Raw genomic sequence first — 10,392 nt, forward strand, 5'->3', positions numbered from 1 at the left:
ACAGTGCACTTCTTACCAGAAAATGACAAGCACATTTGACATCTGAAGCAGGTTCCCAGATCTCTTAGAGTCATTATTGATGAAACACCACGACCACAAGAAATTTGAGGCAGAAAGGGTTTATTTGCCATATATATTCTGGGTCACAGTCTGTTGAGAGAAGTCAAAGCAGAAACCAAAGCAGAGCAGGAACCTAGAGGCAGGAGCTGATGCAGAGGCCATGTTGGGGTGCTGTTTAATGGCTTTCTTCTTATGGCTTATTCAATCTGTTTTCCTAGAGAACCCAGAACTACCAGACCAGGGGTGTCCCCATCCACAATACACTGGTATCACCTACATCAATCACTAGTTAAGAAAATGATCCGCAGGCTTATCTATAGACACTCTTTTGGAGGCATTTTCTTAACTGAGGCTCCCTCCTCTCAGATGACTCTAGTTTGTGTCAGGCTGATGTAAAATTAACTAGCACACCAGCCATAGATATATCTAAAACCTTGGTTCTTATCAGATTCTCACCCTGATGAAATCTTTTGCCTAATCCATCACACCCTCAGATCTGTCCAGATAAATATATGTCTGCTCTCAAACTAACTTGTCAAAATATCAAACAAAACAAGCAAACAAAAACATCCCCTTAACACCTGTGTATTCAAGACTATTCAAACCACTCAAACTTCCATAAAGAAGTTCTATAGAAGCTGAAATGGGATCCTTAACAGTTTTTTAATAGAAAAAAAGGAACTTAAATTAACCATTTAGGTAAGTTTGATAAATCAACAATGCCTTCCTTTTCTGTCCAAAAGTTTTCATCTACTGGAAGAGCTCGTTGCTTGTCCCACAGGAGAAAAACATGAAAACTTATTTAAAATATCCTCATTGTCCTTTATAGGACATGGTTATGTGTATCAAAATGGCATTTATGCTATTTAACTAGATTGGTTAGTGATGATTTGGCAGTTAATTAGTAGAAAATTGTGTTTGTAACTAATAGCAACTGTGATTGAATGTCAGGTTTAATAGTGACTCTGTAAAATGGCATGTCCTGAAAGAGAATGTGTCCAGGATGAGGAGGCTGCATGTCAGGCAATAACCTGGTACAATACGTTCTACTTATCCTACAAGATCGGGGCATTTTTCATGAATGATATCATTTACAAAGAACAAGTAGGATGTAAGACCTCTCCCCAAGGACAGGTCAGCTGGATCAGACTGAGCATTCAACCTTTGATTGCAAAGCAGTCATTTTGGCTGGACATGGGGGCTCACGCTTGCAATCCTAGTACCTGAGAGGCATAGGAATCAGAATTTCAAAGTCATAGCCCAGTGTTGGTGCAGGGAACTGAACTCAGGTCCTTTGCAAGAGTAGTGTGTGCTCATAACCACTGAACAAACTCTCCAACCCCTTCTTTTCTTTTTAACAAATTTGTGACTGCCTTCTTGTCCTGTTGAGTTCTGCTAAAGGTTGTGCTTTGCTTCCCTTAAACCACATCTATCACTCTGAACTTTTCTCTCCCCACTGAGATCTCTCTCCCCTCTCAAAAATCATTGTTGTTATGTTGTTCAGGCAACGTCTTCTTTTTGTTAAATCTGAGAGCAACATTCTCATGCAGGTTTCTTCTTCCTCTAGAGAAGCCAAATTTTAGGATTTTGAATGGAATTAATAGAAACCTATCAATTACAGCTGTATCAACAGATGTTTATCATGTTGTTAAGTTGGCACAGCAATGAGAGATGAAATGTCCATTCCTTAGCATTGCCAAGAGTGCTAACAAGGCTGCATTGTCAACAGAACTGTCTGCTCAGGGGCCAGTGTAGCAGGCCTAGGGTCAGGATTTCTTGCTAACATTGTCTGATTTAGCTCTCTGCTGACCTTGGCCATTGTCGCTCTGCTGATACTATGTAGGATGCTGTACTCCTTAACAAACTTGCTCAGCATAAATCATCACCTTGTCTAAGACCTCCTGGCCCCGTCTATTGCATTGGTCTTCTTTATGATCTTTATTTCTCATCCCTGGTCCTCCCACTCAATCATCTCAATCCTGGGCATATATCCCAGCTGTATAGGAGGCACAGAACCCTTAGTCTAAAGTTACTAAAGAAACACCAGCAATCCCTCTGAGGAGTAATCCACAAAAATACTCAACCCTCAAAAGTCCTGAAACACATTGTGGAAGGGCTAGTAGGGAGGCACGTCCTTCTCTTCAGAAAGGACACCAATCAAACTTCTGCTTGTTTCAATTTGTTAAAACTGAATGGATCCCAGATAGAAGCAGAGGGAACCAAAATCTCTAAGCTTTGTAGAATGCACACACTGTTTTCTAATATTCAGAAAAGGAAACAGAGAATCAGAGAGGAAGAGAGAAGAGAAAGCATAGGGAAGGGAAGGGAAGGTTGAGGAGTACAGAAACAAAGATTGAGAAAAGAGGAGACAGAAGATGGGAGATAAAGACAAAGGCAAGAGAGGGAGAGAGAGACAGGGAGAGACATGGGGGTGGAAAGCAGGGGAGAGGATGGGAAAAGAAAGGAGAAGAAGTGAGGGGGAGAAGAAAAGTGACTGTTCCCAGGATGTCACCGGTGCCAGGCAAGCATTTTCCCATTTGTCCTTCACACTCTTTAACCACAGTCAGTCACTCGGACTGAAGTTTTATTGGGATGGACATCATTGATCCATCCATCCAACGATGAATCAAGTCAGTCACCAGTAAACTCTTGGGATCATAGAGGTCTAAATTGTATCACTGAGCTGAACAAATTAAAAAAAAACCTAAATATTTGTTATTGCTATCCATCTACCTTTCCAATTTAGAGTCATGTGAAAACTAAGTGTCGATAACAATAAATCTCAGTGCTCTGCAACTTCAAAATTTTCTTAACATTGCTTGAATTATTATCAATAGTAATTAGTGCATACCCCATTCATATGAAGAAAAACATTTCAGTGAGTGAAATCAATTTATTTCATTTCTACTATTAAATTTTCCTTTAGATCTTCTTAAATGTTTTGGAAATTTCACAAGTGTATCTATGATGCCAATTTGACAGGACCTAAAAATCACCTGGGAGTCAGATCTCTGGCTGTGCCAAAGAGAGCATTTCTGTATTAGGGTAACTGAGGTGGGAAGATCCACCCTGAATGTGCACCACTTCCTAGGCAGGGGTCCTGAATAGAAAGGAGAAAGTGAGCCGAGCACCAGCACTCATGGCTCTCTGCTTCCTGACGTGGATGCCACGTGACCAACTGCCTCATGATCCTGCCTTCATGGCTTCCCCACTGTGACCAACTGGACCCTCAAAGTGTAAGCTAAGATCAACCTCCCTTTCTCTGAGCCACAGAAAGAGTATCTAACAGCATCCAAATCATTCCCAAGTCATCCAATAAGACTATCAATCACCCTTTGAATGACTGCACATTAGGAAGCCAGTATAGACAAGGCCAATGTATGCTGGCCTGTGCTATTGGGGAAGAAAGGACCATTCTAGTTCCATCCTGCTAGGATGATACAGTGTAGGGGGTCGTCCTTTCATGCCATCCATATCCCATGAGTTTCATATTGTCCTAGGGGTTAAAGCACAAGACGCATACATATAGATACAGAGTTTCAGTCATCCTTAAGAAGAGAATGTCCCTTTATTTAACTAAATCCAGGGTTAAAATATCTTTGGCCCCAGTAAGGAAAACTCCTCCCATCCAAAGGGGGCTGGGGAAATTGGCCTCTGTGGGAGTTTTTCCCCAGGCAGGTGGTCGAGGGTACAAGGCAATGTCAGACAAGTTAGATGGGCCTTGGTGCCTGAGCTTCTTTGAGGTAGGTTGAGAAATTACCATTTTAAAGTAAAATAGATCCCTCAGGCTAATGTACCAGGCTGTAGCAGAACCAAGGACGGAACTAGCAGGAAGCTTAGCTGGTTAGCGTAAACATTATTTGCATCCAGTATTTTGGTCTCAAGGATCAGGGAGGACAGGGTCCCACAAGTCCCCCTTTTATATAAAATATGATGACTAGCACCTTGTCTTAGGTGGTGATGGCCATGCAGACTCTTTACCCGTCATGGAAAAAGTATTTCAGGTCAAAATACCTTTTTGTCTTAGGTCATAGTCTCCTGCCATTTAATTCTTACCCGTCTTTGGTTATTAGTTATATATTGAGTCCAGCCAGATTATGTTGAAAGATATTTTGAGGCGAATGCCAAAAGGATTTGACCTGAGTAGTCCTGACTCCGGCTTTATGAGATCATGAATGTCATGCTCCAGCATATATAAGCATTTCCAAAGGAGATTGTGCTTTGGCACAATCCTGAAAATTCTGCTCAGAATAGAGCCCCTTTAAGTAAGGTCTCAATAGCACTGGTGTAAGGTCCCTGGAAAGCTAACTAGAATAAATGACAGCCAATTAGTAAATTTTGTATTTTAGGGACCATGAAAAACAGTAAAAATCCTATTTTGTGACCAGCAAAGGTCAAAAAACCATATCCAATTTGTTAATATTAAAATCAGTATCCAATTTTTAATTTGAACAACCATGGCATTTTGCAGCCTGCCTTGAAGATACCCATAGTGCTCAGCAGAAATAGCTGACAGGATAAGAAAAACTGATAGCAAGCAATAACTGACAAATCAAGGGGAAATCCAGCAGTACAGCAATTGTACAGCAATAACAAAATTGTAATGTACAGCAATAACAGTACAGCAATAACTGATAGAACAAGGGTAGGAGCTGGATTATTTTTTAGAAACCCGTCAGCTCCGCAGCAATCAGGTCAGGCAGCTCCATAGCAGAGGCGTTGTCCTCAGGCCTCTGGACAGATGAATCCATAGCATGAACAGTACCCAGATGTATGTCAGCATTCCTAGAAAAAACATAAACAAAACTCTTTTCCCAAATTAACATTTAAGAGTACTAAAAAACTCAGTGTAAAAATTCAGCATAGTCAGTACTGGAAGTAGGCTGGTCTTGAACTTAGAGACCTGTAGGTCTCTGCTCCAGAGAGTAAATTTTATTGGCCTGTGCCATAGCAACTGGCCTAAATATAGGGCTGAATAGTCAACCTCAAAACATCTTTTTTTTTATTGGCCTGCATCATCATAGCAGGTCTTGAACTGGGCTGAATGGTCAGCTCCAAAACATCTTTTAGAATCAGTTCCGCCTGGAACTTTTTTAGGGGCAGAAAATAATTATCTGATCCAGTACATGAGCATTTACATAACTGGATAGAATTATAAAAATTGCTACCTTTATGGGGGCATATTGGCTCCCACCAACATTAGAGAAACAATTAATAGGATCGACATATCTGGCTACAGATATGGAAATCTTTGTCAGTCATCAATCCATATAAAAAATATAAGGACTCTATAAATTAGTCCTCCAAAGAGCAATTAATAAAATTAAAATATATGCAACAAATTTAAATTGAAAATTCTCAATAGACAAATTTGAAATGACTGAAAGACATTTAAAAAATTCTCAAACATAATATCTTTAATCATAGGAGAAGTGTGAATCAAAATAACTCTTGACTCTATCTTATCCCTTAAACATGATTAAGATCAAATATTGCTCATAACTTACTTAAGAGAAACTCCTCCACCACTGGTGGAAATGTAAACTGGCACAGTTAGGATTTTTAGAAAATTAGGCAACAAACCATCCCAAGATTTAGCTAACCTCTTTTGGGTCTGTAAAACCTTTGAATCTATCATAGTCTCCACTTAAAACTGCTGAAGCTGCGCTGCATAGCTGGGGGGGGGGGGGCGGGGGGGGCGGGACATAGACCCCCAATGCTCTGCTGCAAACTGTCACCTGAGTTTGGCGGACGGATGTTAACTATTTTTTGTACCTCCAAGGCCTGGCTATTGTCGCTTTTTGTGTGCTGTGTGCCCATGTTTCTCCGCCCTCCTCTTGGGGTGCGTGTCCAGCGCTCCCCTTTCTGCATTGTCGCTTGGCTTGTGCAAGTTTATCGTGCCCCCATCACCGTCGGCTGCCTCGGCCGCTGTGAGAGCCCGTGCAAGGTTCTGTGACCCGCATTCAAACATGCATGGGAGCTTTCTAGTCTCCCTAAAAGACAAGCTCTGTGAAGCTGTTTTTTTTGTTATTCAAAAACTCTTAATAGAACTTATAAACATATCTTTTGAATCCTCTCTCAGTCCAAGGCCCGCACTTCCATGGGCCCTCGGCTATATTATTTGCTAGTCACCAGCTATGTTTGGCCCTGTTGCCTTGGGAACGGATTTCTGCTGGGCGCTAGGTGTGTCCAGCCTGTTCTCCTCAACCAAAATTAAAGCCCCATGCTAGCAAAGCCAGGGATTGAATTCTCTCATAAAAATTAGGCAAAATATCATCTCAAGAAGCAAACTGTCTTAATGAACTCTCATGTGGTGCCGTCTACCTTAAAATATTGGTGTTTTTCCAAAAGCACTGTCAGTTGACCTCAATAGGCCTCCCGGTTCCGAACAAGAACAGAGATATTTACATTTTAAAATCCCAATACACCCTTCTGGCTAACCTTTTTCCTTTTAGGGTGACCCCATAGGTTTACCTTTCCAGAAACTCGTGGCTGCTTCTTCTTCGTATCCCAGTGGGGCCTCCATCTGTAGGGGTCGTCCTTCCATGCCACCCACATCCCACGAGTTCCATATTGTCTTAGGGGTTAAAGCACAAGACGCACACACACAGATACAGAGTTTCAGTCATCTTCAAGAAGAGAATGCCCCTTTATTCAACTAAATCCAGGGTTAAAATATCTTTGGCCCCAGTAAGGAAAACTCCTCCCACCTAGAGGGGGCTGGGGAAACTGGCCTCTGTGGGAGTTTTTCCCCAGGCAGGTGGTCGAGGGTACAAGGCAATGTCAGACAGGTTAGATGGGCCTTGGTGCCTGAGCTTCTTTGAGGCAGGTTGAGAAATTACCATTTTAAAGTAAAATAGATCCCTCAGGCTAATGTACCAGGCTGTAGCAGAACCAAGGACAGAACTAGCAGGAAGCTTAGCTGGTTAGCGTAAACATTATTTGCATCCAGTATATTGGCCTCAAGGATCAGGGAGGACAGGGTTCCACAATACAGTGCTCATAATGTTCCTCTAATGATTGAGTCAATTACTAAAAATGTGAGAAAGTTTTAGAATTGATCATGATTGCAGTGTATTCAGCAATCTGCTGCCTACTTAGAACATCTGAAATGGAATTCTTGAGTTACACTAACTGCCTGTGTTTGTACAAATAGAAAAAATATAATCCTCCTGTCAAGGTCTACCAGTAGATTGTCAGTCACTCTGATAACCATGAGAAAGAACTCATGATAGCTACTTGAAAAACACCTGAAAAAATATCACATTACCTGTGCTATGGCCATACTCCATTAATGATTGAGACAGAGTGATATGAAGTAGTGCAAAACTTGTACAATTGCCAGTTAGGGTACAAGTGTCCTGTGCCAATCTTCCTGGGACATAAAAACTGGAGGATGAGATGTCTCCATTTACCAAGGCCTGAAAAGTTTCTGATAATCACTTATTCTGAGAAACATGGTGATATCCCAGAGACTTGTTGTCTTATCTCCAGATTGGAGTTCCAAGAAGGGAGAGAGAGAAGCCAGTCCCAAATACCCATGTAGCTGTTGAGTGAGGGAAATCACTCATCTCAGAGAATCCCTGCCTTTTCAGTCAAGATGCTACTAAAGGAAAGTTGAGAAAGTCCTAGCTAAAGCCCCAATCTCCTCAGTAGGAGGACCTAACTAAAATCAGGAAGTTACAACAGATAAGGGAAAGGGAGCAACAAGGAAAATCAGAAGCACTTTTTTTTTCATCACAGTGCTAGCAAATCCACTTAAACTTCAGAATTGATGTGGATACAAAAATATTTTCCTAATTGGCTGACAAAAGAAGGCAGAGGGTGGCAAGGTTTATTAAAGCATTTCGTAATTATGAAATTTCACTTGCCAACTGAGGGATTTCAGAGAAGAACAGCTTACTGTGTTTTCTGTCTTTGATTCAGGTTGTCACAATTGTGTACTGTTTAAAAGTGATTGCCATATTCTTCCCTGATCCCACATTCATCCTTCCTCCCTTCCCCCCAGCCCGGTCAACCGAGCTTTCTCCATTCCTCCCCTACTCCCTTCTCTCTAACCCTCTCCCCTTCCATCAACCCTCCCACCCCCCCCCCCCATGCACCCAAGGTTACCTGGGACTCTTGACTATTTCCTACCTCCTGGCGGATAGGTAAATAATCTTCATCAGGTTCGTCTTCTTATTTAGCTTCTCTAGGATCACGAATAATAGGCTCAAAGACCTTTAATTATGGTTAGAATCCACTTATAAGGGAGTCATATTAGAGTTTACAGGAAACTTGATTATATATGGGATCCCAGGTCCAAGGAGAGATCCCCAGATTGTTCTCTGGACAGAGGAGGGGGTGCCTGAACCGGCCTTGGCCCGTGACCATACTGATGAATATTTTGCTTATCACCATAGATCCCTCATCTGGCGTTGGATGACGATACAGATGGAGGCCCGCGTTGGAGCACCGAACTGAGCCCCCCAAGATCCAAACGAGGAGCAAAAGGAGGAAGAAAATGACGAAGGACTGCGAGGGATACTATCACCCACTGATACAAGGAGTCGGATCTAATGAGAGTTTACCAAGGCCAGATGGACCGTGACTGAACGAGCATGTGATCCAACCAGATTCTCTGAATGTGGCCGGATTTTCTGAATGTGGCTGGCCTGCAGTCTTTCCGAGAAGCCATTGACAATGACACTGGGACTGGTTTCCTCTGCATATACTGGATTTTTGGGATCCAGTCTGTTTGGATGCTCACCTTCCTGGACCTGGAGTGAGGGGGGAGGAACTTGGACTTCCCACAGGGCAGGAGACCCTGACTTCCCTAGGGGATAAAGAGGGAGGAGGAGAGGGAGGGGGGGAGTGGGAGGGCGTTGGGAGGAGGGGCGTAAATGGAAACTTTTTATAATTTAATAAAATTACAAAAAAAAAGTGATTGCCATTAATTTAGTGGAGATAGTTAATTTTTTCAAAATTATTGAACATTTGGGTGTTGCATATTAAAGTAGGCAGGGCTAATGAGTTGGTTCAGTGGTTAAGAGCACTTGCTGCTCTACCAGAGGTTCCATGTTGGACTCCCAGCACCCACAAATTGGCTCACAATCATTGGTAACTCCAGTTCTTGGTGATTCAGTGCCCTTTTCTGATATCCACAAGTACTAAGCACACACGTAGTGTACATAAATAGATCCTGTTGTTGCTTTAAAAAAAATCTCTAACAAGCTTCCCAATGGGAAGATGAGCATGGCAACCATCAATTTCAAGCCATGTGTTCTTAGACTGTGCTGTGTCCTCGGGAGCTAATGACTTTATATGACGTGAGCTCTGTAGTTTCTCATTCTCTCTGTTCCCACAACAGGATGGGTATTGTCCGATGCCTTTCTATGAGCTTCTGTCTTGAAAAATCAGATATTCAGCCCCCAGGCAGTGATTGTTTCCATCTCTGTCATTATGCACACATGCTTAAGAGTGAACTGACTTAAAAGATTCTGTATCTGGGACTGATAGCTATTTCTAAAGTCAAAGGAAAAGAAAAGTCACTCATCACTTACCTCTTTATACTATTTTAGGAAACTTTTAAATCATCTTTTCCCCTTCTGCCAGTGTGTTTATAATGTATCTCTCTTTAATAATCTCAGTGAAATAATAGCTATGCTATTATACTATCATAAAAGGCCAATTGGTTCTCACAGCCACAGAAAGTGTGCCAAAATGGAGAAAATACAGAGGAAAACAGCAAGGTCCCTGTGCAGGGATGACATAGAAACTCACAGAGCAGTCTATATTTTCATAACCGGACCAAGTGCTGAGAATAAATGACCATGGAGTATTCAGCCCCAAATGCAAAAGCTATCACATTTCCTCCAAGAATCAAGGAGCATCATAGAAAGGGAGAGATAATGCAAGAACCAATGCAAGGGATAATGCATGGGAAAGTGGGGGAGATGAAGGATATCTTCTAGAAGCCACATGGCTACTGCATTCATGAAGACACTGTCTCCATGGTCATTGCACAAACCTGTACATAATTGGGATTAGAAATATTTTACCATGGTTAGGGGAGTGTCCCATAAAGCATTTTTGGCAGTTAATGGCTGTTGGGGATAGGAGTTCCTTCAGTCAGTATTGATATTTTTCTCCTCCTTTCTTGGGCAAGAAACTCTAATTAAACTCCATGGGTCCCACATAAAGAGAAGACATGAACAAGGGAAGGGAGTTACTGAAAAGAAAGCTGGTTTAGTAGTAGGAGGGGATGAGACAGACTAGGGGTGAGAATAACTACAATTTTAGTGCAAATGCAAGAAACTGTCAAATAATAAAATCTCTGTTGAAAACTGAATT

The 10,392-nt window shown here is 41.9% G+C and overlaps 1 non-coding gene across 1 annotated transcript; it reads left to right on the top strand.

The window, feature by feature from the left end:
* Nucleotides 1-9,733: 9,733 nt before the first annotated feature.
* On the top strand, nt 9,734-9,840 carry LOC146895441 (U6 spliceosomal RNA). Its single transcript, XR_015000693.2, has one exon. It is a non-coding gene; the product is annotated as a U6 spliceosomal RNA (small nuclear RNA).
* The last annotated feature ends 552 nt before the right edge of the window (nt 9,841-10,392 follow it).

This window comes from Myodes glareolus, chromosome 2, assembly GCF_982192425.1.
Source record: "Myodes glareolus chromosome 2, mMyoGla1.1, whole genome shotgun sequence".
Classification (NCBI taxonomy): domain Eukaryota; kingdom Metazoa; phylum Chordata; class Mammalia; order Rodentia; family Cricetidae; genus Myodes; species Myodes glareolus.